Genomic DNA, 26,277 nt, shown 5'->3' with positions numbered 1-26,277 from the left:
GGGAGAGATGGGCCAAGGGTGCCAGCCTAGTCAAATAGAATTTGATATATAATTCTGGCATTTTTAAATAAATGTAAAATACAGGCATGTTTCTTGAGTATAAAAGAATACTGTGAAATGTGGAACTGCAAAATATGTGGCAAAATTGCACTCTAATGGCCCAGTGAAGCATGTTGTGTCCCTTTCATATGAGAATTCAGCTCCAGTGCATCTGGATGAAGGTTTTATGCCCATTGTTTTAAGGCTAAAGTTTATGACCAGAATTTACATGTGGAAGGTTTTTTATTACTCTAGTTTCTGCTAGAGTGAATATGTGAAATGCCTTGTATTGCTGTAAGTTTCTGAGCAGGTGCTAGATTGCTAAATAATGCAGTTTGTGGCCTGAGAACTCAGACCAGGTGTTAATATGATGCAATATGAATACTGGGAAAACCTAAGTGTCAAGAATTATGTAATTTGGGAAAGCCTTAGAGACATGTTTGTTAGTAATGTTTAAATACTATTTCTCACAAGAGGCTTGAACATTTTGATCTTGGATATCTAACTCAGCACTCTGCCTAAGCTCACATGTATGTTTCTAGCACTGTGATTTCTTGTAGGAATAGTTAAAGCTATTAAATATTAATTAGGTATTTTTTCTTTGAAATTAGACCTGTCCTACTGTATTATTTTAAGTTTCTGTGTGATCTCTGAACTCTTATATATTTCTGTGGTGTAGTAGTTTTGTATTGTGTTTTAATTATTTATTATTAAATATGTTTTAAAATCTTCTACCTGTGGCTGGTTTGTGTAGAGATAGACTCTAGAGTACATTGCATATTTATGGAGTTTATTGTAATAGGCCACTCTAATAAGCCTTAGACTGTATAGTCACATTACCATTGGATAATAATTTTGCACAGTGATAATTGGACACCCTTTTAAGGACCTTTTAGTAGCTGATATTATTAGCTGGGTGGTGGCAGTAATTACTACCATATGGTCTGGGTAAAAGGGCACAGCTGGAGAATCTGTGTCAGCCTTTCACAGGAGTATCTGTGACGCTGTATAAATACTTATCTCAAAGTGTGTGTGTGTTGTGTCAGCTACTTGGCAGGGATCCAAAGCACTGGTTGAACAGAGAGGGTATTGGAGGCTCTAGCTTGTCCAGCTAGGCTGAGACCTGGACCCTATAGCTGTGCCAGTGAGGAGTCTTATTGGGAACCTGGTGAGCAAAGGAACAACCAGCCCCAGACTGACTGTGATCTCTGTGTGCACTTAAGGGGAAATTGTACTTTACTGTGTGTATTAGTTATCCTTCCCTCTCTTCTAGGAAACAAGCTCCCTGGTGATAGTGGTGAGGACTGAGGCTCCTTGCTTGCTGGGCCAGGCCATGGTCATCACAAGTGTTTGACAGTGGTGGGATCTACTTCACATACTAATTGGCTTGTAGTGGTGTTGGTAGAGCGAATTCCTATAGCTTATGTACAGTGATCTCTAAAAGTGTTTTGTACTCTAAACCAGCCAGTGTTTACTCAGAGTTCCGATCACAATTGTTTTATTTCTTTTGTTAGTTTAGTGTTAGTCAGGGTGAGCAGGCAGCATGTCAGCAGAAGAGTATGGAAAGCTGACAAGGGGCCAGCTGTTGGAGATGTGCCAGCTTAGGGGACTGGTGCATAGAAACCTGACTAAAGCAGACCTGATTTCAGCCTTGTTTACAGCTGCATCTGAAAACATCAGCCTGGAGGACAATCAGACTGACAGTGGAGATACAATATTCTCAGAGAATGCACAGCTCAACCTTTCTGCAGTTAACTTAAAAATCCAGCTGGAGATAAAGAGACTTGAGTTGGAGGCCAGGCGTAAGGAACTAGAAGCAGCAGAGAAAATGAGGAGTCTGCAAGCTGAGGAAAACGAAAGGCAGAGGAAGCATGAGAGGGAAATGCTGACTCTTTGCCAGATTCATGGAGGTAATGGGGAAGGGAGTAACTGGACCCCAGAAGCACAAAAAGTCAGTATATTTCTTCCACAGTTTAAAGAGGGGGATAATTTTGATAGCTTTATTCATATGTTTGAGCGGGTATGTAAACAGTACGAAGTTGACCAAGGGCTCTGGGTATGGTTCCTGACCCCCTTACTCCATGGTAAAGCTGTAACTTCTTTAGCAAAAATGCATGACACTGACTGTTTTGATTATACTGCTGTAAAAACTTTTTGGAATGTTTAAAGCTAACACCTGAAATGTATACGAAAAAGTTTTATGAGCATAGACGCAAGGCAGATGAAAATGTATGTGAATATGTTGCTGAACTAAGCACTTATTTTTATAGCTGGGTGAGTGTATGTCAGGTCACCACTTCTGAAGGGCTGGCAGACATTTTGGTAAGGGAACAAGCTCTTAGCACTTTGCCTGAGGACATGAGGATCTGGTTAGCTGATAGACAGTGTGCTACTTCAGAGGAGTTGGGGAAGAAGAGAGACCTATACCTAGCAAGCAGGGCAGCCCTGCACAGAAAAGGGACCTCCCAGTACTGCTCATGGGACTAAAGGAACCCATGGTGGGCAGCACAGACTGCCCCAACAGAATCCGCCAGTAGCAGGGGAAGCCACTAGTCCAGTTACATGTCCAGAAGCTAGGGTTAAATGTTTTGAATGCAACCAGTGGAGCCATGTGCCGTACAGGTGTCCACAGAGGCAAGGTGGGGAACAAAATGTGAGGGAGCCAGTAAGTGGAAAAGACAAAATTCCAACAGTGGGTTGTCTTGAGACAACAGGGGTATGGAACTACCATCCTGCAGATGTCCTGAGAGGGCAGGATTTGGATGAGGCAATACTATCCACTTATGCAGTTACATGCAGTGAGGCTAGGAGACAAGCATGTGGGTCAGGTAGCCTGGGGGAGACCCAGACAGACTGCATACTTGCAGCCAGGACTGCTGATGTGTTTACTTCAGGGAGTGAGCTATACTGTAGCAGTGAGACTGAATGTGAACCACAACTGTTTGTGGGTACTGATGCTCCCTTGGACAAGGTAACTGCAAAGGTAGAGGTGAGTAGTAGTACCAAGGCTGACAGTGAGGCACCACTGTCAGAGAATGTCAGACTTCCTGTCGAAGGGGAGCTGGGAAGGGTTACACCGAGAGACTTGAGACAGGCTCAGCTCTCAGACCTTACATTGCAAGGCCTGAGGCAGGTATCTTGGGAGGCACCTGATTCTCAAGGGAAGGGGGAATCTGCATACTGGAACAAAGGGTTACTGTACAGAGAGTGGACTCCTGAGGGAGGGCTAGAAGGTGAGAGAGTACAGCAGTTGATAGTGCCTAGAGCTTACCATCTGGTGCTTCTAGCCATAGCCCATGATATTCCCTTTGCAGGACATATGGGCATAAAATGTACAAAGAGGCATATTATACAAAATTTCTATTGGCCTGGAATTTCCAGAGATGTAACAGGGTACTGCAGAACCTGTGAGCAGTGCCAAAAGGTAGGCAAGGCAGGAGACAAGGTGAAAGGTCATTTGATGGTTTTGCCTGTGATTGAGGAGCCATTTCAGAGGGTAGCTATGGATATTGCGGGTCCTCTGAGTACCCCAAGTTCTACAGAGAAAAAGTATATCCTAGTGATTGTAAATTATGCTACACGATACCCTGAGGCAGTGGCTTTGTCCTCCATTGAGGCTGAGAAGTGGCAAATGCTTTGCTAGAGAATTTCAGCAGGGTAGGTTTCCCAAAGGAAATACTGTCTGACAAAGGTGCCAATTTTATGTCAGACCTGCTGGCTTGTCTGTGGAATTCCTGTGGGGAAGCACATGAAGACCACTCCCTACCATCCCCAGACTAATGGTCTTGTTGAGATGTTAAACTCTACAATCATGTCCATGCTACGGGTATTTGCAGATCAGTTTAAGAGGAGTGGGACAAATATTTGCCCCATATGTTGTTTGCTTACAGAGAGGTTCCCCAGGAATCCACAGGTTTTTCACCCTTTGAGTTGCTGTATGGGCATAGGGTGAGGGGACCTCTAGATTTAATTTGAGGTGAGTGGGAAGGTGAGTGTGAAACTCACAAGGAGTTTGTTGTGGCATATGTCCTGAACCTCATGACAAGGCTCAGAGAAATCATGGGCCTGGCCCAGGAGAACCTGGCAGAAGCCCAACAACAGAAAAATGTGTGTTATGACAGGAATTCTGGAGCTAGAGAGTATGCTGTAGGGCAGCAGGTGATGGGTCTCATTCCTGTCAGACACAACAAGTTGCTAGCAGCTTGGGAGGGACCCTACAAGGTGGCAAGAAAGGTAAGTGATGTTAACTACATGGTGGAAGTGCTAGGCAGATGGCAGCGGCACAAATTGTACCATGTTAACATCATGAAACCTTACCATGATAGGGAGACCCTTGTGCTGAGCATTTGCAGTGGATTGCAGGAGGAGACTGAGAAAGATCTTGTGACTAATCTCCTCAGAGAGGCTCGGGCTAACACCTCGGTGGAAGGTGTAACATTGTCCCAGCAGCTATCTCTTACCCAGGTTTGAGAAATCCGAGCAGTGTTGCAGGAGTTTGGGGGCATGTTCACTGGAAAACCAGGGAGCACCCACCTTGTACAGCACCAGGTGGATACAGGACCCCAAAGGCCTAGCAGGCAGGCCCCTTATATAGTGCCTGAGAGAGTCAAACAGACTCTGAGGGAAGAGGTACAGGAGATGTTGGAACTAGGGTTGATTCAGGAGTCCAACAGTCCCTGGGCCTCCCCTGTGGTACTGGTGCCAAAGAAGGATGGCAGCACCAGGCTCTATGTGGATTACGGCAAATTAAATAGTCACACAGAGGCAGATGCTTACCCCATGCCTAGGACAGATGAGGCCCTAGAGCAGGTGGGTGGGGCTAAGTATCTTACAACCATTGATCCTATCAAGGGTTACTGGCAAGTGCCCTTGACTCCCAGTGATAGAGAGAATTCAGCCTTTGTGACTACTTTTGGCTTGTATAAGTTCACAAAGATGCCTTTTAGGATGAAGAATGTCCTAGCAACTTTCCAGAGGCTGGTAGATCATATCTTAGCAGGAGCAGGAGGGTTTGCCCTTTCTTACATAGATGATATTGCTATCTATAGCCATTCCTGGCAATAGCACCTTCAGCATGTCAGGGAGGTACTGGGCAGACTACAGAGGGCAGGGTTGACCAGTAAGCCGAGCAAATGTGAGTTGGGTATGGCAGAGGTCTCCTACCTAGGACATAGATTGGGGATTGGTAAGATAAGGCCAAAACCTGCCACAGTGGAAGCCATTCAGGCATGGCCTGCACCTGTTACCAAAAAGCAGGTGAGGGCATTCTTGGTGACAGCAGTTTACTACAGAAAGTTCATTCCCAATTATAGTACCATAGCTGCTCCCCTTACAGACCTGACAAGGAAGAACAAGCCAAATAAGGTAGTGTGAACACCTGCATGTGAGCAGGTATTTCAGAAGCTTAAGAAAGCTTTGGGAGGGCCTCCTGTGTTAGCCAGTCCAGACTGCAGCAAAGACTTTGTTGTGCAGCTGGATGCTTCAAACTATGGGGTGGGGGCTGTACTTATCCATATTTCTTCAGAGGGAGAAGAGCACCCAGTGTTTATCTCAGTTGTAGGCTCCAACCCAGGGAGGAATGCGATGCAGCAGTAGAAAAGGAATGTCTAGTCATAGTGTGGGCACTACAAAAACTTTTGCCTTACCTCCATGGAAGAAAAATCACTGTGATGACACATCACAACCCTCTAACATGGTTAAACAGAGCCAGTAAGTAAAATGTCAAGTTGCTAAGATGGAGCTTGGGGTTGCAAGCATATGATATGTCAGTGCAGCACCACAGTGGGAGTAGCAATGCCAATGCAGATGGGCTCTCAAGACAGGGAATGGGGTGAGGTACACCCAGATAGACCTGACACTCTCAAGCGATGTTTCTCAAGGTGCACTTGAAAAACTTGCCTGAGTTCCTCGGAGGGAAGAGATGTGAAGATTGGAGGAAGATGGGTGAAGGCTGCCAGCCTAGTCAAATAGAATTTAATACATAATTCTATCAATTGTATAAATAAATGTAAAACACAGGCTTGCATTTTTAAATGAAAGAAAACACTGTAAAATGTGAACTTCAAGATTGTTGTAACATTGCCATCTTCTGTAAGGAAAGCCAAGCCAAGCATTTCAAATGCGCCTTTTTAAGTTGAAAAGATCTTAAAAATCTCTTTGATGTTTTACAAGTCGGCTCCAGTGAGTCTGGATGAAGGTTTCATGCCCATTGTTTCAAGGTTAAAGTTAAGGGCCAGAATTTACATGTGTAAGGTGCTTTATTGCTCTGGTTTCTTCTAGAGTGTATATGTGAAATGCCTTTTATTGTTGTGGTCTCCTGAGCAAGTGTTAGCTTGCTAAATAATGCAGTTTGTGGCCTGGGAACTCCTGAACAAGTGTCAACATGATGTAATTTGGGAGGGCCTTAGAGAGCTGTTGGTTAGTGTTAAAAACTATTGTTGATTGAGAGACTAGAGAGCATTTTGATGTTGGATATCTAACCCAGCACTGTTTATGCTTTATGTATGTAAGTAGGATTATAGCACTGTGATTTCTCTTAGGAATAGTTAAACTTGGAAGAACGTTAGACTAAATATTTTTCTTTGAAATCAGATCTTTCCTACAGTATTGTTTTAAGTTTCTGTGTGATCTCTGAACTTGAGTGGCATTGTGCTGTAGAAGTTTTGTCTTGTGTTTTAATTATTTATTATTAAATATTTTAAAACCTTTATTTGTGGCTGGTTTATGTAGAGATAATTTAACCTCTAAAGTGCATTACATATTTACAGATTTTATTGTCTAAGTCACTCCAAATTAAGCCTTGACTGTTTAGTCATACTACCACTGGATAATAATACTGCACAGTAATAATTGGACACCCTTTTAAGGGCCTTTTAGTAGCTGATAATTATTAGCTGTGTGGTGGCAGGAATTACTATTGTATGGTCTAGGTAATAGGAACACAGCTGGAGAACCTGTGCCAGCCTTTTCCCAGGAGGGTATTTGTGACTGTATAACCCCTTCTCAAAGTGTGTGTGAGTTGTGTCAGCTACTTGGGCAGGGACACGAAACACTGGTTGGACAGAGAGGGTACTGGAGGTTTTAGCTTGCCCAGTTAGGCTGAAACCTGGACCCTGTAGCTGTGCCAGTGGGGAGTCTTATTGGGGACCTGGTGAGCAAGGGAGCAACCAGCCCTAGACTGACTGTGATCTCTGTGTGCACTTAAGGGAAATTGTACTTTACTGTGTGCATTAGTTATCCTTTCCTCTTCTAGGAGACAATCTCCCTGGTGATAGTGGTGGGGATTGTGGCTCCTCGAATGCTTGGCTAGGGCATAGTCATCACAACTATTGTTGTATCTATCAAAAGCTTTCATCTTTCAGTTGCATGGATAAACATCTCATTGTCAGTAGCGATATGTATGAGACCAGCTGAAATGCATTTCAGTTGGTCTGCTGAGCCATTCTAGTCAAAAACTGCTGAAGCAGGACTAGGATGATGGTATTGAGCATCCATTGCTATTTCTCCCATACCATGGAGATTCTTATTCACATGTGTAACACCAGGGGGGAGGCACTAGATGTTGCACAGGCAGAGTTCAAGCCTACAGAGCATGTGATAACCAAGTGTTGAAGATTACCATGTGTATGAAGGCATGCATGCTTCCCCATGGCTGGCAAACAATAGTAGAACTCTAGTGGGTCACTGCATGGGGTTGGGACATGGAGGTCCACGGGGATGGAGAAGAGTCCACCAGATACAGCAGTTTGGCCAGTTCACAGCCAGTGAACTATCACCACTTTGGAGGAACAAATGGGTTGATGAGGCCCTTTTGACACTGAAAGAATGATCACAGAGCTCCTGCCCTTGATGAAGAAAGGAAGACACTGGAGAAAACCTAGTCAACAGAAGGAAAGGTTAGCATGGGGGCATCTGCGTCTGGTTTTAAGTGATTTGAATAGTCATAGGGCATGAATATCGTGCCCCCCTAAACTTTTTCTATGCTTGATGTTCAACTGTGGTCATTAATCATTGCCTGAACACTTTTCCCTTTCACCACTACTTTTAGGGGAACTTGTAGATAACAACCTCAAATTTGAGATGCATGTTAACCAAACTATCAAAACTATTAATAAAAAATTAGGCTCACTGCATAGAAATAAACCTTTCCTAACTCCGTTAGCAAGGACTGCCATTGCCCGAACTCACCTACTCTCAACCCTTCTATATGCCTCCCCTATTCTAACCAACTTAAAAAATCTAAACTTAGCAAACTTTCAATCAGTTACAACCACACGGCCAGATTTGCTACCAGTTTTGCATATCGCATTCATCACTGCTAAAACCTTTATCTACTAGGGTGGCTAGAATTCCCCAACTTACTTCTGTATAATCAGCTCATAGTAGCACACAAAGTCCTCAACCAACCTAAAAAAACTCCTGGACTTAAAAACCTTATTCATTTCTACAGTAACTCCAGATCACTATGATCATCCAACAAACTTCTGTTTCACACACTCAAAACTAACAACTCAGCCAGAGACTCACTGTTTTCCAACTTTGTTGGCAAAACCTGGAACTCACTTCCAACTGACCTAATCATAGAACCCACACTAACTCAATTAAAAAAAAAAGTCTCAAAGGGTATCTTACCACACACTGGCTATGTCCTTGTTCCAACCCAGACTGACTCCTCTGCTACCCAGTTTTATAACCCTACAATGCTTAACCTATTATCTCTCTCCCTAGTCGCTGACTCACTACCCCCTCTATGCTTTCACCTTTCTATACCCTATTATTACTCCCTAACCTTTACCTCCACTTCATTGTATCTGTCTAACTTACTCTTTTTCCCTTCTTTTTCTACCAGGTATTCTGAATAAGCCTATTCCTATTGTTGCTAGCCCCTTTCCTACTTTGAAAAGGGCCTGCCATTCTTCTGACTCCTTTACATGAGGTCTATGGATTATTCCACTCTGTTGTTCCTAGACCACAACATCTCTAATTAACTAGCCTCTAGTACTTGCTTTGCCTCTTTTTACATGCCGCTCTTTTGAATGTTTCATTTTTCTCCTTAATTATCATATACACAATAGTACTGTACACGATACTGACTTTCACGAAATGTCCTATTATCTGATAGTCTGTCACCCTTCCTTACTAGTCTTTTTAATGTGTATGTTATTATCTACTATAGTCTGTTAGCCAAGCTTTACTTTTTAATTGTATTTTATTATCTGTATGATTTGAGATTTTCTCCCTGGGCATCCGATGAAAATGGACATGCATCCAGTCGGACTATCCCAGTCAACAAATGTAAAATAAATAAATAACAATAAACTGTTTCGGAGTCTGTGAATGCACATTCTTCATTCATAAAGATGAGATTAAACTGAAAGCAGATCATTAAATGGCTTAAAATCCGTACTCTTGTCCTTTGTTTACAAACTATTTTTTCTTTTCTGAGCTTGTTGTACTGGATCTTATTCCATTATTTTTCACTTACCAGGTAAGGAGCTGTTTTATTGCAAATAATTTTAGGCTGTTAACAATTGTACTGATCCAAAAGAAGACTGGTACTGAAGTTTACAAAAGTCCTTGTTTCCAGTATGTTGCAGTTGCATTCATCTCAAATGGGGATATGCTATTGTAAGTTTCCCCTTCTACTGAAAAGTGGCTGTTTTTCCCACCACTTGTATAGTGACCATATAATATCACTTATTCCACTACTTGTATATTGACCACAGTGTACCACTTATTCCACTACTTGTGTATTCATCGTAGTATACCACTTATTCCACTACTTATATATTGACCACGGTGTACCACTTATTGCACTCTTTGCATATTGACCATAGTATACCACTTTTCCACTACTTGTATATTGGCCACAGTATACCACTTTCCTGATCTCATTCTTATACTAGCTGTTAACAATCCAGTTTGTAACAGTTAGCATTTTACTTGCAGCTGTCAGCAGACCAGTTTGCCAGGCAGTTAACGTTTCTTTTGCTTTGCAAGGTATTTAGAGGATGTTTCTCTGAGATGCCTAGGTAAATTCAGATGTGTGACAAAACAGGGTAAAGTGTTAGTTTATTGTTAGAGTTTGGGTGTTACATATCAAAATTCAGTCTGCTTTGAGAGCACAGATTTGTTTGTCATTTGATGTGAATGTAAGAACATTTGCTGTTCCCTGTTCAGGTTATTACAATTGGTACTAGACCTAAAACAGAGCAACAAACAGTTTACTTACTTCTTGCCCTGCTATTACTGACGTTACATTTTCTGCCATTAATAGTAGCGCTCTGACTGCCTGTATGTTTGCTACGGAACTGTATGAAATAATTTAAGTAATGTAGTGAGTGCAGATGTTCAAAGAATGGCTTTCTAAGCATTGGAGTATGTGCCAAGGAAATATAGTATACGTATGTGTGTGTGTGGTGGGGGGGAGGGGGCATCTGTTAAAGTAATCAATTTAATGGCAACTATGGTACTGGAAATAAAATTATTTACTGCATCTACAGCTTCTATGCCTACTCCTGCATTAGGTATCTTACATCACTGATCCCTGGCTACAGTTTTCCTGTCAATGGTAATTATGGTGAGCAAGGTCTTTGGACAAAGTCAGTAAGTATTATGCAGTGGTGTGACTGGATAAATAATACAGGTAAATAGGACACCATTTTCTGTGTTTGGGGGCATTCATTGCAGCTCTCTGGTGCTTACTGACACTTGGAACTACTTGGATAAGATGGTGGTGTTTCTGTTTACCTGGTACACTTCAATGAGCATTGTGCGTGCCTGTTGTGAGTGAATCTCTATGTGACTGACTACCTTGATGTGGTAAAGAGGCTTGCTGTGGTGCAGCACTGTCCTTTGATAGCAGTGCTACCATGTGACAAGTCAATCATGTGAGCACTTGTTTGTTAAATATCCGGGGGCCACACTGCCACACTGAATTAAAGTGCACTCATGACTGGGTATCTGTTTGTAGCTCCACTGCGGTGAAGTCTGCCCATATAAAATGGGTAGGTATCTTGTAATTCCATCCAAGGAAGATGCACTTTTAGACAGAAATCCCCATAACTGTTTCATGCTACAACTGACTTCCATCATGGCATGCATATATGCCACTGATCAATTCAAAGTTTCAAAGAAAACACTTCAAATGAAGAGTTGCTTGGACTGCATTTTATAAGGAGTTGGGGTGGTCAGCAAAATGTTGATATGAGTTAAATAGAGACAACCTCCACCTTCAAATATCTAGGATTATGGCTTGATCAGTCACTAGACTTCCATTTTCACATAGACAAAGCCGGAGCCAAAATAAACTGTTGTCATCTGCTCTGACAGAAATATCTCCTTTTCTATCCCAACTAGCCAGAGGTGCCATTGACAAAGGAGTTCTCCTTTCTCAGCTTATATATGGGCTCCCAATTTTTTGCTCCTGCCTCCAAGAAAAACATTATCACACTCCAGGCTATCTCTAACAGCATCTGCTGAACTCACCCTCTCAGTGAGCATCACTGTATTACCCTATAAAAAGCCAAATAACCACGCATAAAACAAAGATCTAACCTACGTTAAGACCCCAACTCTATAATCTACTCCAGCTCTACATATTCCCTTCCCTTGTAGCTAGACTTCATGAAAACATTTCATACAACCTGAGACACTACTCACAAACCACACAAATTCTCATTACCACTAGAACCAAACTCCACAGCAATGCACATGATTTCTCCTATCAAATGCCTACTGTTTTGCAAGCTCTCCTCATTGACATGAAGGAAAATAACAACCAAATTCAGAATGCAACTACTTCTTCATCCAAGCCAAGTGCTCCTGCTTCAACACAATACATATCACCTAACCTATCTCCTTTCTGAGTCTCTTCTCCTCTCTCAAGATGTACTGAAGATTGATACACTTTAAAAACTAATCTATGTATTGTACATTACACTCTGCTTGATTGTACATTGTACTGTGTTTGTTCACTAGAATGTATATGAATGATTATTTATATGTAATTATTCTGAAGTACTCTGTTATTGCTTACATTTCTGCAATATTTTGTTTGTGAAATGTTTTGTATTTCACCCGGGCTGAGCCTGAAATTGGTCAGTATTGATCAGTACGCTACCCTGGTAAGCAAATCTTAATAAATAAATATCAGTGTGGCTTGCTGGGTGGGCAACAGCAATATGTTGATGTGGGTGTGAATTTATGGGGGGCAGTAGTCTAGGAACTGTGACTACAAATTAGAAAATCATGGCTGTTTCACTGGTTCCCCACACAAGTCCCATGCCCATTCTTAGCTAATGTTAGCTGTGACAATGTGGCCGTGATTACCCTTCGCCTTTATTAATTTTTTTATTAGAAATTTATGGATTCCATTGTAATCTGTAATTGATAGCATATTTTAACAATAATATACATAGAGTGATATTTCATAGTTGTATTTAAGTTTACTGGAGAGATTATATTTGATTGTATATATATATATATATATATATATATATATATATATATATATAGTGATGACTTTGATTGTGAGATTCTTTCTGTAACTTTGTTAATATACATCATCCTTTGACAGCAAGCAATTTTTCATTACTTGCGTATTACTTGCGACTAATGTACAGTGCACTGTTACTACTGACATAGTCAGCTGTGTGCCAATATATTCTAAATTCACTGTGGCATATTTACATATTACATTGTTATCCACAACTTTACCCTGACATCAGTATAATGCTTCAGATTCCACAAACTTTATAGAATTCAGCCCTCTGTTTTGCTAGATTGCCCAGCAAGTCTTTCAGAACCTTACATATGGCTCTTCTTAATCTACATCTAGAAATAAAAATATCCTTCATACTTAGAATTTCTAAACTAAACTTCCTTGCTGATTCATAACCAGACCCCTGATATGCAAAAGAATTTCTTTCTTTACTTCCATGACCAGACAAAGAAAAACTTACAGGTGCATTTTTTTCTGTAAAAAAAGTATACTTGACACTATAAATCTTTTAATTATCATTAACCAGCTTCACTGATTAGACAGTCTCACAACAGCCTGTAAACAGGCAAGAAATTATCTCAATAACAAAACCATAATAGTCAAAATTCACACAGCAACTTCTACAGAAACACACTACAAGTAGGAGTTCCTAAATCCTAGGGCTTTGGACTCAAGTGTTTACATCATATATTAACTTCCATTCACACAATGTAGTACTTCCTTATCACTAGAATAAACATTTTTTTATATTCAGATTACCTGGTCTTCTTTAGAAGCAGTACTGTATTTTCCATCATATATTTTCTTGAAAAAGACTTTAGTAAGAATTACATATTTACATTTCTTAAACGTCCACCAGCTGATCCAACAAAATAAACTAGACAGCTTAGGGGTTGTAAAAAATGGGTGTTCAAGGGTGACATAATATTAAGATAACTTTAAATGTTGCTGTTAATTCAAGCTTAGATTTCACATGTACACTGCACCCCCAATTTAGACCTGAAATGCATACGGGGAATGGGTTAATAGGGTGCAAGAATCACATCTGACTGATGTATACTGGAATTTATACCACCAACGAATAACATGTGTATGTCATTCTCACTTGAAGTCTGACTTAATCTAGATTTCTTTTTGTTTATTTAGTGCTTATTAACCTTACAAGTAGACAGAGTCAAAGTTTCCTTTTTTAAAGTATGATTTGGGTCACATAGCAAATGGAACTACAGGCAGCATTTTAATGCAATAATACAATATGCGCATAAAACACTGATATACAAAGTGCAGGTAATATAAACAGCACCTAATAAACATAAAAGGGGAAGGATTTGCCAATGGGATTTTTATTTAATGCAAAATAGTTCAGAAGGAGCATTGCTTAATCCAGAATGTCAAAATGCCAACTGCAAAGACCAAAGTCAAAAGGTCAAATATTGAGAACTTCGTAGTCTATATAGATGAAGCATAAAATAATTTAGCAATAATTCACAAATGTGATTGGCATTGTTTGATCATGAGGGTGAAGCTTGACTGTTTAAAGAAAGCAAGTCATGCGTAAATCTTGCATTATCTACACAAAGGACTGGATTATTGCTATTATACAATGACATTATTTAAGAAAAAAAAGTCTCACCAGCTTCTGATCATCTGGGGCATTCCAGTTATCTAGTAGGCATGCTTTGTCTCTAAAACTGAATGGTTCCTCGCCATGTTGCTGTTTTTTGAGCTGGTTTCAATAAACCCTACACAGTTTGTTAAAACTGTATGTGCTTTGCTGTGCGACATGCACACGATAGCATGCTGATTTCTTTTCAGCATGCTTTTTACAGCATAAGCTAATAAATCAATCTAAAATGACAGAGCTGCTCATAAATCTATAAAACAATCATGTACACTCAGTGTAGCCTTTTCTCTTGAATTCCAAAACCTATTGGAATACAGCCACGGTAACTACATTAGAGGGAAAGGATGTTAGGGGCTGCTGTTGCGGTTCTGCAATGTACAACAGGATCAGGCCTATGCTACTGCTGCTGACAGACCTTGGGCAAGAAGGAGAATGGTGTTTATACCTCATTTAACTTTTCAGCGTCTGCATGAGGTGGAAATAATAGAGTGCTACAGGATGGAGATAGACACAATCCGGGAACGCTACAACCTCTGTCATCCTCAACTGAGAGCAAGTGCAAATCAAGGGAAACCAATGCCAGTGGAGACAAAGATATGTGTAGTACCACTCAGAATTGTAGCTACAGGAACATTGCAGAGACCAACAGGGGACATGGTGGGGGTGTCACTGGTATCAACATTCAAGATCCTACCTCAGTTCCTGAATGCTATGTCACAGCATGCCAGTCACTATATATATATATATATATATATATATATATATATATATATATATATATATATATATATATATATATATATATAAGTTCCCTGTACCTCTAAGGAGTGAGCTACAACTATGCAGGATTTCTACCCCATAGCACACTTCTCTGAAGTCTTGGGTGCCATAGACTGCATGCACATTGAGATCAAAGACCACCTAGGGAACCGGGAGGGGTCGACATAAACAGAAAGGGCTTCCGCTCCATTAGCTGCCAATTCATGCATAATGCTAAGGGAATCATCCTGAATGTGTGTGGTGGCAACTTCGGCAGTTACCACAACTCCCATATATGACACAGCTCACAGCTCTACCAAAGGTTTTTCAGGGGAGGTATCTCAAAAGGCCATTTACTGGTGGAAGCATGGTATACACTTAATTCATGGTTGACGACACCCATCAGAAATGCACACACATCCACAGCGGAATGCTATAATGAGGCACATGCTCAAACCAGAAATATCATACAGCATGTGTATGGGCTGCTGAAGTCATGGTTTTGATATCTAGGTCCATTGGGGTGGGGTCCTGTAGTATGATCCCAGTACTTGTGCTGAAATTATCACTATCTTTGTTATCCTTCACAATATTATCCTGAGAAAACAGCTGCAACAGGAACACCACGGGGAAGAAGCACACATTCCACCACCACAGGCAAGGTCACCACAGCCACACACAGTTGAGGACTCAGAGGGTGAACCACTAGCAGCTGTGGGTGTAGACATAGGCATGCACAATATGCCCTACCCTGGCAAGGAGGATATGGATAGCACACATGATGAGTACCTAAGAGGTACAGCTTTCATCCTATGCACATACCTACAATAAAACTGATGCCAGGCTATGCTCACAAACTTTGCTTACCCATGCAATGGGTGTGTACTACTAACATCACACAGAGTCAGCCCCAAATTACAGCAGTTGTAACTGCAGGGCTATCAAGGTAACTGTTGAACCTGGAATTGGAAAATAAATGGGTAAGAACACAAATGAATGGCAGATAATTGCATACTGTTACTTGAAAATGTACCTAAGTAGAATGTATGTGAGTTGTCCAGCAATTACATCAATATGTGACAGGACTGATTTATGTCTATAGACGTCGGCCATTTATCAGCTGACATGCCTCATGCATCAAAAATACACACAACAGAAATAGTAGTCCAAAGTCAAATAATCCCTACATTCTCACAAATGGAGCAATAAGTCTCAATGCTTTATCAGAGATTTCAAGGTAGTTATCCCAACAGTAAAACAGCTGTAAAAAAATCAGTAAACATTTCAAAATAGCAGCAATGATGCATATGCTAAGCACTCAATTAGCCATGCACCATGTGCATCTTCAAAATCCATATGTATCCCTAAATCCAAAAGATAGAAACAAGGTGATTGTACAATTATCATCATTTGCAGAAGGTAGGGTTTTGGGGGGGGGGGGGCAGGAGTTAATTGTACAGTTATCATCATTTGCAGAGGGTAGAGTTTAGGGGGGCAGGAGGCCAAGGCTTACACAAAAGTGTGTGTAAGAAAGACAGGCAGGGAGAAATGTAGCTAATTATTATATAGCCACTGAGAAAGAATGTCCTGCAAGCGTCATGAATGCCTCATGTACCTGTTATATGTGTGTGTGGGTCTGCATGGGCACTTAATGTGAAATGTGTGTGTGTCTCTGCATGAATACAGTCAAGTTGTGTGCTAACTTTACTTCCTGGAATGTTGGATAGGTGTGAGCCTTGCATGGTAGAGGTATCAGTTCATCGCCATTGTTCCAGACTGTAAGAACTGTGTCTGACAGGAGTTGTACTGGCATGTCCATGCCCATGGGCAGATATGCTTGTGTTACCTGATTGTGAGCAATGTCTGTTGGATGAACTGTCTTCATGACTATGACAAGGTGCACAACTCCTTGGCCTACCACATCTGAGTGTGGACACCTCAGTCACTGACAGAGTAGTGGAAGTAGTGCCACTACGGGAGCAGGATCATACATGGCCATGATGGCTAACAGCAAAGGATGTTACAGACCTATGGCCATGTGGCCTCTGTGCCCCGAACAGAAGACATTCCATCACAGATACTGCCCACTCCATCATGTCATTCATCCAGTCAATTGATGGAGGCAGTCACACACATCAGCCTGTTCCACATATAGCATCCTAAGTATGTCCTCAGAGGTCCTAGTGAAATGTGCCTGTGCCTTCATGATGGCCCTAAACATGCATTGTGTGGCACGTAATGACTGACCAGGATCAGGTGGAAGGTGGACAACAGACTTCTTCTGAGCACTCCAACCAACCCTCCTTTGTGACACATTGCCCAGACTTTGGCTATGGCCAGTGTCAACCAGCCTTGGAGTAACTATACTACCCTGGTCAAGTATGCCACCCTCAACCTGTCCAATATCTGAGGACACATTGGAATAGGTATGTATAGGCATACTGATTGTGTCTGAAGGAAATATAGGGGGATGTGGGAGTCACAGACTCAGTATCAGACGCAACTTCTGCATCTCCCAATTGTGCCTCTATTTGGAAACCATCATCATCAGAGCCTACCAATACTCCCACATCAGATGGATGAAAGGAATCCTATACTTCCACTGTCAGGATCACCTGTGATAATAAGCAATAAACAAAAGAATGAAATTGCTACTATACTAAATATTAAAGCAATATATATATATATATATATATATATATATATATATATATATATATATATATATATATATATATATATATATATATATATATATATATATATACCAAAAAACAGATCTCGACAAAAACCAAGAAGAATAGGAAGTTCTCTGTAGAATGTCACCAAGCACAATTAAATCCACCACAATCAAAAAGCGAAATGCAAGGCACAGTTTATTGTCCATAATAACTGCTCCCCCTCACTTGTCGGGTTTCATTATTCTTATCTTAGAATTATTCTTTAATTCATTTGATGCTTTAAATTCCTCCTTATTAAGGTTCATATCATTTCCCATCTCTGTATATGTTTTTCTTATTTCTACTTCCATAACATTCTCAAAATTTTTAAGTTGTGGATGCAATGGGAGATTAAAAACTGAAGAGTTTACTAGAGTTTTATCAATATAATATGGATTTGTTTGTTTATCATTCCTACCATATATTAATTTTAAGTTAACTTTTCTCAAAAACAATTTTAAGTCAAGGAGTGTAGATGTCAGTTCCCCTTTAACTTGTGGAATAAATTTAAAACCTTTTCCTAATAAACTAAAATGTTCTTCTTGAAGCTTCACATCACTATAATTAGAGGTAGTAAAACCATTTAAAGTATTGATAATACTTTCATAATTTATATCATTCTCATTTATATTAACATTAATTATAAGTTCTGGGTCCGGGGTACATATATTTAATATCCCCCCCCCTTCTCCCCCCCATAGAAAATTTTTCATTTGGCAACCTATCTATTTCACTATTTGTCTTTACCCTTTCTAATGGGGGGAATTCTTCATCATGCAAATCATCCCTCCATCTCTCTCCCATTTCATCAAATTCCATTTCATTTCTTTTTCCATAAGTATTTTTATTATTGTAATTATTATTATTCCTACTAAATCCTTTCTTTACATTATATAAGTTTCCATAGGTAACTGGTTTAGGATAACTTACATCATTTTCATAATCAACCAAATCACATTTTAATTTCTCCATTTTTCTATTAATCAGTCCAGTACATTTTTCATCTATTTCACCTCTTATTTTATAAAATGTATCTCTCTCTTGCTTAATATCAAAAAACAGGTCATCCTTTATAAGCCCCTCTAATACTTCTATGTCATTCTGTAAAACAGTTAAATTTCTATTATTTTCCTTAATAATTAATTTTTAAATATCTAAACCACTATTATTAAAAACCTCCAGCAATTCCTTATGAAATGCTGAACCTATTTGTACATTATTAGGATATTTGTACATTCTAAGACCTTTAGGAACAACATTTCTATTAATACATTCAGTGAGATATGCGTTTTCAATAAGTAAAGTTTTATATTTAAACATATTCTTTGATAAATTATCTATCATTTTGCTGTATGAATCACCATTTCTTTTCCCTTTAGGACAGTTCGTGTCAACTTTAAAACAACCACTTTTATTTAACCAGTCTTTTGTTATAACGGGTCTACCAGGAGAAACTGTACCTGAAATGGCATCACCCACTTGTTGCGAATCAGTGCCAACAATTTCCAATCCATTAATTCTATTCCTACAGTCCTGCAACACCTCTGGTGTAATAGTTGGGTTAAAAGTTCCACCATTCGGTTCCAAATGCACAATTGCTGGTGGTACAGTAATATAGACTCTCATTATACCCTTATCAAACAAATAGATAATTTGATATATATATATATATATATATATATATATATATATATATATATATATATATATATATAAAATTATATATATAAAGAATGGTCAGTAATAAGTAAATAAACATTTGCTTACCTTGTTCAGATGTCTCCACACTTTGTAAGGAAGATGGTCCTATTATAAGTAAATTAACGAAAGGACAGCACTTAAGCATCAGAATGGGAATAATGCAAGGGGACAGTGAATACAAAATTGCCTACTTGTCCTATAAGAAATTGCTGAAACTGAAACTTGACTGAAATGTCCACCTACACCCAGGTGTACTGTACAGCTTTCTTGTATAACTGTATTTAGTTATCAATAGGTACAGATATAAAAAAATTCAAAGGAAGTATTAGTGGAATTATATTATATTTTACCCTACGAGCAAATATAAAAAATCCCATATGTAAGCTTACCTGGAAGCTGCTCCTGGGACACACTTATTCTCCCAGCCACATTAGCACTGACATCAAGCACACGGTGAACAGATTCCACTAAACTCTCAGGATCTCTGACAAGGGAAAGGCACTCCTCATTTGGTGTCATTGTGGCTCAGTAGCAGGACCATTCCCTGTAACATCTGTTCTCAGGCAACTACAGCTGCTCTTCTCCAGCCTGATGAAATCATAGCAGTGGCCCAGTGATGCACCTGATCATAATTTCTACTGCAACCTAGTACTGCATTGACATCATTGACTAACTGGTTCCAAATCTCCTTACTGGCAGCCATATTCCCACATTTTCTCTCAAGCAAAAAAGCTCATTTGTGCCTAATAGCCTGTATTATCACCTAATTTTGTGTGTCATTGAAAGGGACTTTCTGTGTTATTTGTAGGCTTGGATGCATAATCTAATGTCACTTAAAACAGAGAGGAATAAGACAAATGAATGTCACATAACTAATATATTACTTACAAATTATAATCAGCCTGTGTAACCTTTTGTCAATGTTAAGAACTTGAAACATATTTTTAATATAGTACATTGGAAGCTTAGCTGGTTTTACCACCTCCCCCTCCCTCACACACACAGGTTTGTACAAAGTTCATAAGTAATGTATTTATACATGTCCCAAATAAATATCAGTATGCATACACATTTTAACAGAAATGTCCTTGAAACACACTTTTCTTCTTGTAACACAGAATGGCAGGTGGCATCTCCACCCCCAAAACACCAAACAAATGAAGGTTTTAAAAAACTAGGAATACCACATAAGTAAATGTATGCAGGCTTTTCACATAGTTATCACAATGTGTACACATTTGCAACAAAAAAGTCAGTATTAGAATGCCAGTCACTTCTCACTGCACCCACCACTCCTGTAGAGGTTGCCCTGGGTCATCTCAGAAGCATAACACCAATGTCAGTGACACATACATAACATTTCTCTCCAATAACACAGAATATTGTAAAATCACATTTTAAAAACAATGGCTATGCTGAAAGTATAATCTTTATATCTCTGAAATGTAAATGCTTGCAAAAATGGCTATGCAAACAGTGAATTATAAGAAGTGCATACAAATAAAAGTGACATTTTCTGCTGGATATATAAATACATTTGTAACATTTTACAAAATTTAGAATGTACTTGAATAATGCAAGCATTCTGTAGCCAAATGTGCAACCTTTTCTGCAGATAAATTACTTTCAAAGTAATACCAATCTTCTGTTTTGTCCAAATGCACAAGTCTCCTCACGTTCAAGTTCAGTAGCTACATGGTTACCTTTTTTATTGTGTAGATTCAACCCTCTGAGCACTGTGAATGTGCAAATGAGGTGTGAACGCAGTAGAATTGCTGAGCACTAAACTTTTGACTTCATGTTGCTGATGTAAACATAGTGCAGACTAGACACAAGTGTTAGTTGCTAATGGCTTATGACTGTGAATGATCAGTGTGAGAGAGAAGGAAAACAACAGCAATTCAGACAATGTTCACCACATTGGGGTTTTGTTTGTATTGCTCCCTGCTACCTCATAATGCTATTATATACATGAAAAAATGTCTAGCTAGTAGTATTATAATTTTGTTTGTATACTCAATAAGAACATTACAGGGAGTTTTTTGGTTAGATGCTAGGTCTGCAGTGGGTTACTTGGATGCCATTCCATTCATACTTAATTTTGTAATCAAGGGGTCATCAGCTATCACTATGCTTAATACAATAACAAGTTTACACAAATTATTTTCTTTCCTTAAAGCTGTTTATACAACATGGTATACCCAATTCTTAAAACATAATGATTAAAGTAAACTCTTGGAATATCAATGGTCTCCAGAAAAATAAAAAAAAAGAAATTGATTATGCACCTAATCTACCAGAACAATTCTAACATCTTATTTTTATAAGAGATGCACTTGACAAATGACCTATGGGATAAGGAAAGAAAAAGAGTGTCTGGATTAGTCACATTATTTCAGCTGGAAATAGTCTTTCATTGAAGGGTACTGCCATCTTAATCAAAAAAATCCTTCACAGGGGAAGTTTTAACTACTAAATCAGACACTAATGGACATTCATGTTTATTTTCCTGTACTTACCCCCAATTTAACTGCCCTATACTGTTTCTTAATATATATAGTCCTTGTACAAACCAGCATTTATTTATATATGAAATTCACAATCTATTATTTCAGTATTCTAACCACTTATTTATTATTGGAGGAGACTGGAATTTACTTATTGACCCTATGAATGCTAGTTCAAACAAAAACAAGAAGCAGCCACCCTTACTAACGGCATCTATTCAGGACCTGATAAATAATTTTAACTTAATAGACCCATTTCTAATATTCGGTCATGATAAAGAAGCAAACAAATACACCTTTTTCTCAGCATCTCATAAAGTGTGGTCTAGAATTGACTTCTTCCTAATTTTGGATGTCTTTTCAAACAAAATTAAAAACTTTGCCCTTGAGGAGAGATCTATCTCTGATCACTCTAAAGTATCTGTAAGTATTAACTCAACTCAATATATTAATGGCTGTAGCAACAGTCCCACTTGGACCTTAAACTCTTATATTATTTAAAAAGTTATGTTATTAAAGAAATTAACCAATACTTGAAGCAATTTGAGCTAGAATCTCATGCATGCTCTTTCCCCTTAGATGTTCAATGAGCTGCTGCAAAAGCTGTTATCAGAGAGATACTTATTCAAAAAGCATCCTTTTACAAAAAAAAAAATGAACAAAGATATATTACTGATCTCATTTATGAGTACAAAATGCTCGATGTACAACTCCAAAACAAATACTCTTTGGACCTTGAGAATAAATTATATGAGATTCAAAAGAAAATATCCTCATTCTACCAACAAAATCAAACCTTAGCCAAATTAAGACTCCTCCATAGATATTTGGAATGGGCACAAACCCCCTCCAGAACATTGGCCAAACTAATAAACATCAAAAATGGTCCAAACTATATAACTGAACTAAAGAACAATGGGAAACCCCTATACAGAAATCATGACATCATCAATGCCTTCACTGATATTTTTAGAGAAATCTACAACCCCAAAAATCATACTCACAAGGACATTTGCAATGGCTTCCTCAATAAGATATCTTTCCCCAAATTAAGCCATGCACAGCATGACTTATTAGCAAATCCAATAACACTGAGTGAAATAAAGACAGCTATAAAAAAGCTCAAACCCAACAAGGTGCCAGGACCAGATGGCTTTACAGGTGAATTTTACCAAACTCTCAATGATCAATTTATTAGACCTCTTCTCAAACTACATAACTACATTATCGATAAGGGGATCACTGATAAATATTTGAACAACTCAAAAATAATTCTCATTTTGAAATCTAATTCTGATAAGCTTAACCCTCTCAGTTACAGACCCATTGTTCTAATCAATATTGATATAAAAATTCTGATGTCTATCCTAGCTGCTAGAATGCAAACATTTCTGGAGTCAATTATTTTCCCCGAGCAACTAGGTTTCATGAAACAAAGACAATTATGCAATAAAACCTTCACCATGGACACAATAAGAATGTTTCTAAAGAATGATAAAGAACTGAGATACACACTCACGCTGGATGCAACTAAAGCTTTTGACAACATGGGCCTTAATTTCTTATATTTATCCATGCAATATTTCATCTCCCTGGACTTTATGATTAACATTATAAAAATGCTATACAGCAATGCTACTACCTCCCTATATATCTATAAAACATTATCCCACCCTATTAAAATCACTAATGGAACTAGACAGGGATGCCCCCTCTCACCATATCTTTTTAATATATATCTTGAACCTTTCCTACTATTTATCAACCAAAAAACCTATCACCATATACCAAGAGTTTTCAACACAGAAACAAAATGTTCAGCTTTTGCAAATGACTTAAACATTTACTTCTAGTTCCCAAATAGCAATCTTCACAAAATTAGGAATTCAATAACCCTTTTTTCCAATGCTGCTAATTATAAACTAAATACCACAAAATAATCTATTTTTCTTCTAAATCCCTGTAAACATCTAGAATCCTACTTCCCCATCTGACATTTCTGTCAAAAATTCAATCAAATATCTAGGAATAAACGTTATGCACTCAGACCAGGATCTAATGAAAGCAAACCTTACTAAAGTCTGGGAAGAAATAATGAGTTATCTAGTTGGAAAAATATTAATCTATCTTTACTGTCAAAATCCGCGCTTATAAAAATAAACATTCTTCCCAGAATATTATTCCAGATAAACTCCATTAATTTAAATATACCTCAAAACATCTTCAGTAAAATGGAAATCACAATCTCAAAATGCAATTGGATCCCTAAATCAACTAGAATCTTGTAGAAAAAGTTAATACTTGCAAAAGAAAAAGGTGGACTGATTCTTCCTGACTTTAATCTCTATTATAATATAATAAATGCAAGCCATTTAATTCAAATCACGAATTATGATCCATCTAATGATTCGTGGACCCAAATTTGGGTCAAAATCTGGTGCAACTATAGTCACTCAAAGTGAACCCTAGTTCTATCCTTTTCTTAATGATAGATAATACAAATCAAAAATTCTACTTGCGTTAAAAAAAATTACATCTTTCAAGCATTGATGCAATCAATCAGTCTACAAGATACTCTCCTTGTTCTTCTACCAATTCAACTAAATCCAAATATAAAGATTAACAATAGCATGTTAGACCCATCTAGTTTTCCTTTAATTAAAAATGCTACAGTATGGCAGTTTTACCATCCTAAGAATTTTGCTGATGTTAAAGTACTCTTTGGAACCCCAAATAGATATGACCCCATGTTAAGACAACTTAATTCATTAATAAAACAAAAATTTGACAACACTAAGTTAAGTGAGCAAGATGTATGTCTAACTGAATTATCAAATCCCTCTTCCTTAGAAACAAAATGCTATCCCATACATACAAGCTTTTAATAAGCATTAAATATCAACAATCACTTCTATTTTCTAAATACTGGGACAACATAAAAGGAGAAATTCCAGCTGAGTTCAAATATAGAGTAATTAGCAACACCCTTAATCTTACCCCCTTCAAAAATGTAATTTATACCCAGCTCATGATAAATGATAATTCATATTATACACCAGCAGTTCTATTACAATTTGGTTACAACAAAAATCTAGCTTTTCCTTTTTGCTCTCTCCAGCATGTGGATGTTCTCCACATTTTCTGGAACTGTAAAAACATATATAAACTATGGTGCTCCCTTAGAGCACAACTTAAAAAAATGGGTTATGAGAAGACCACCTTCTGCTGGCAAATCACAGTCCTGAATATAATTCCTAAATCATTAACAGGAGTCCCAAAACACACTCTAATAAATGTGTGCGCTCTCCTCAAATACTTTATAGCTAAGAACTGGGTAAACCCCTATATAATCTCCTGGGAGAACTTCATAAAAATAGTAATTAAGTACATCTCTGCTCATAAACTTTGTTCTAGCAGTAAAAAGAAAAAAAAACTATTTCCAGAAGTATTGGTGCAGTCTATTTGACATAATTCAATCTAGTTAATTATCATACAGTGGTTATTCTCTGTCATCACAACCTGTGGAGTCCATTGTGTGCATACTTTCTAGTCTGATTTCCCAATAAATACTGATGAAACATTAATGTAAATCATGTTGGTTGGTGTCCCTTTATTCCACACAGAAAGGCATCCACGTTGTAAATAGTTGTATATATTGTAAATAATGTCTTAATAAGAACATACTCCCTTACCTTTCTCATGTCAGTCATAAATCTGACATAAATATGTTTCTCGAATCATCACTCACCCTTGTAATTAGCAAAATAAATTGCACTTTATCAGTTACTTCAATTGTTATTATAAGGGGTTATCTGTATCAATATCTGTCTCTATGATATGTGTTTTTTTTAGAGCAGTCCTGTGTGTTTTGGATACCACTTAATCCATTCTAACTATATATGTTTTATTGGTAACTACTTGCTATTGCCTCGATATGGATGATTATTTTTGCTTATTAAGACATCTATATTCTGTTTAGCTAGCAAGTTTTTTTTCTCTCTGTAAACATAGTATCATGACAGTTTTGTTATATGTCTTTTTTGTATTAAATTCTAAAAAATCAATAAAAAATTTTATTTGAAAAAAAAAAATATTCACCACAGTGGGTGTGTCACTGAGGATACACTTACAGAGTGCGGAAATAACTTCAGAGAGTTTTTAAATGAAATGGATCACCACGCATTTATCATTTTTGATCATAATAACAAAACTCTCATGCCATTGCTGAAAACTGTTGTTCACTGTCATGTATTTTTATAACACATTTATAGGAAAATGATAGAAATTACAATATAGAGTGTATTAGAATACAGCAGCGATAAGGGAAACGTGAGCACAATACTAAGAGAAGACAGAGCTGCGTTTGTGCAAACATATTCATAAGTGTTCATTTGATAACTCATTGCACTAAACATGTGAGCTGCA

This window comes from Protopterus annectens, chromosome 2.part1 (assembly GCF_019279795.1).
Source record: "Protopterus annectens isolate FY-2018-M chromosome 2.part1, PAN1.0, whole genome shotgun sequence".
Taxonomy (NCBI): domain Eukaryota; kingdom Metazoa; phylum Chordata; order Ceratodontiformes; family Protopteridae; genus Protopterus; species Protopterus annectens.
The sequence above is the reverse complement of the archived record's forward strand: the minus strand, read 5'-3'. Positions refer to the sequence as shown.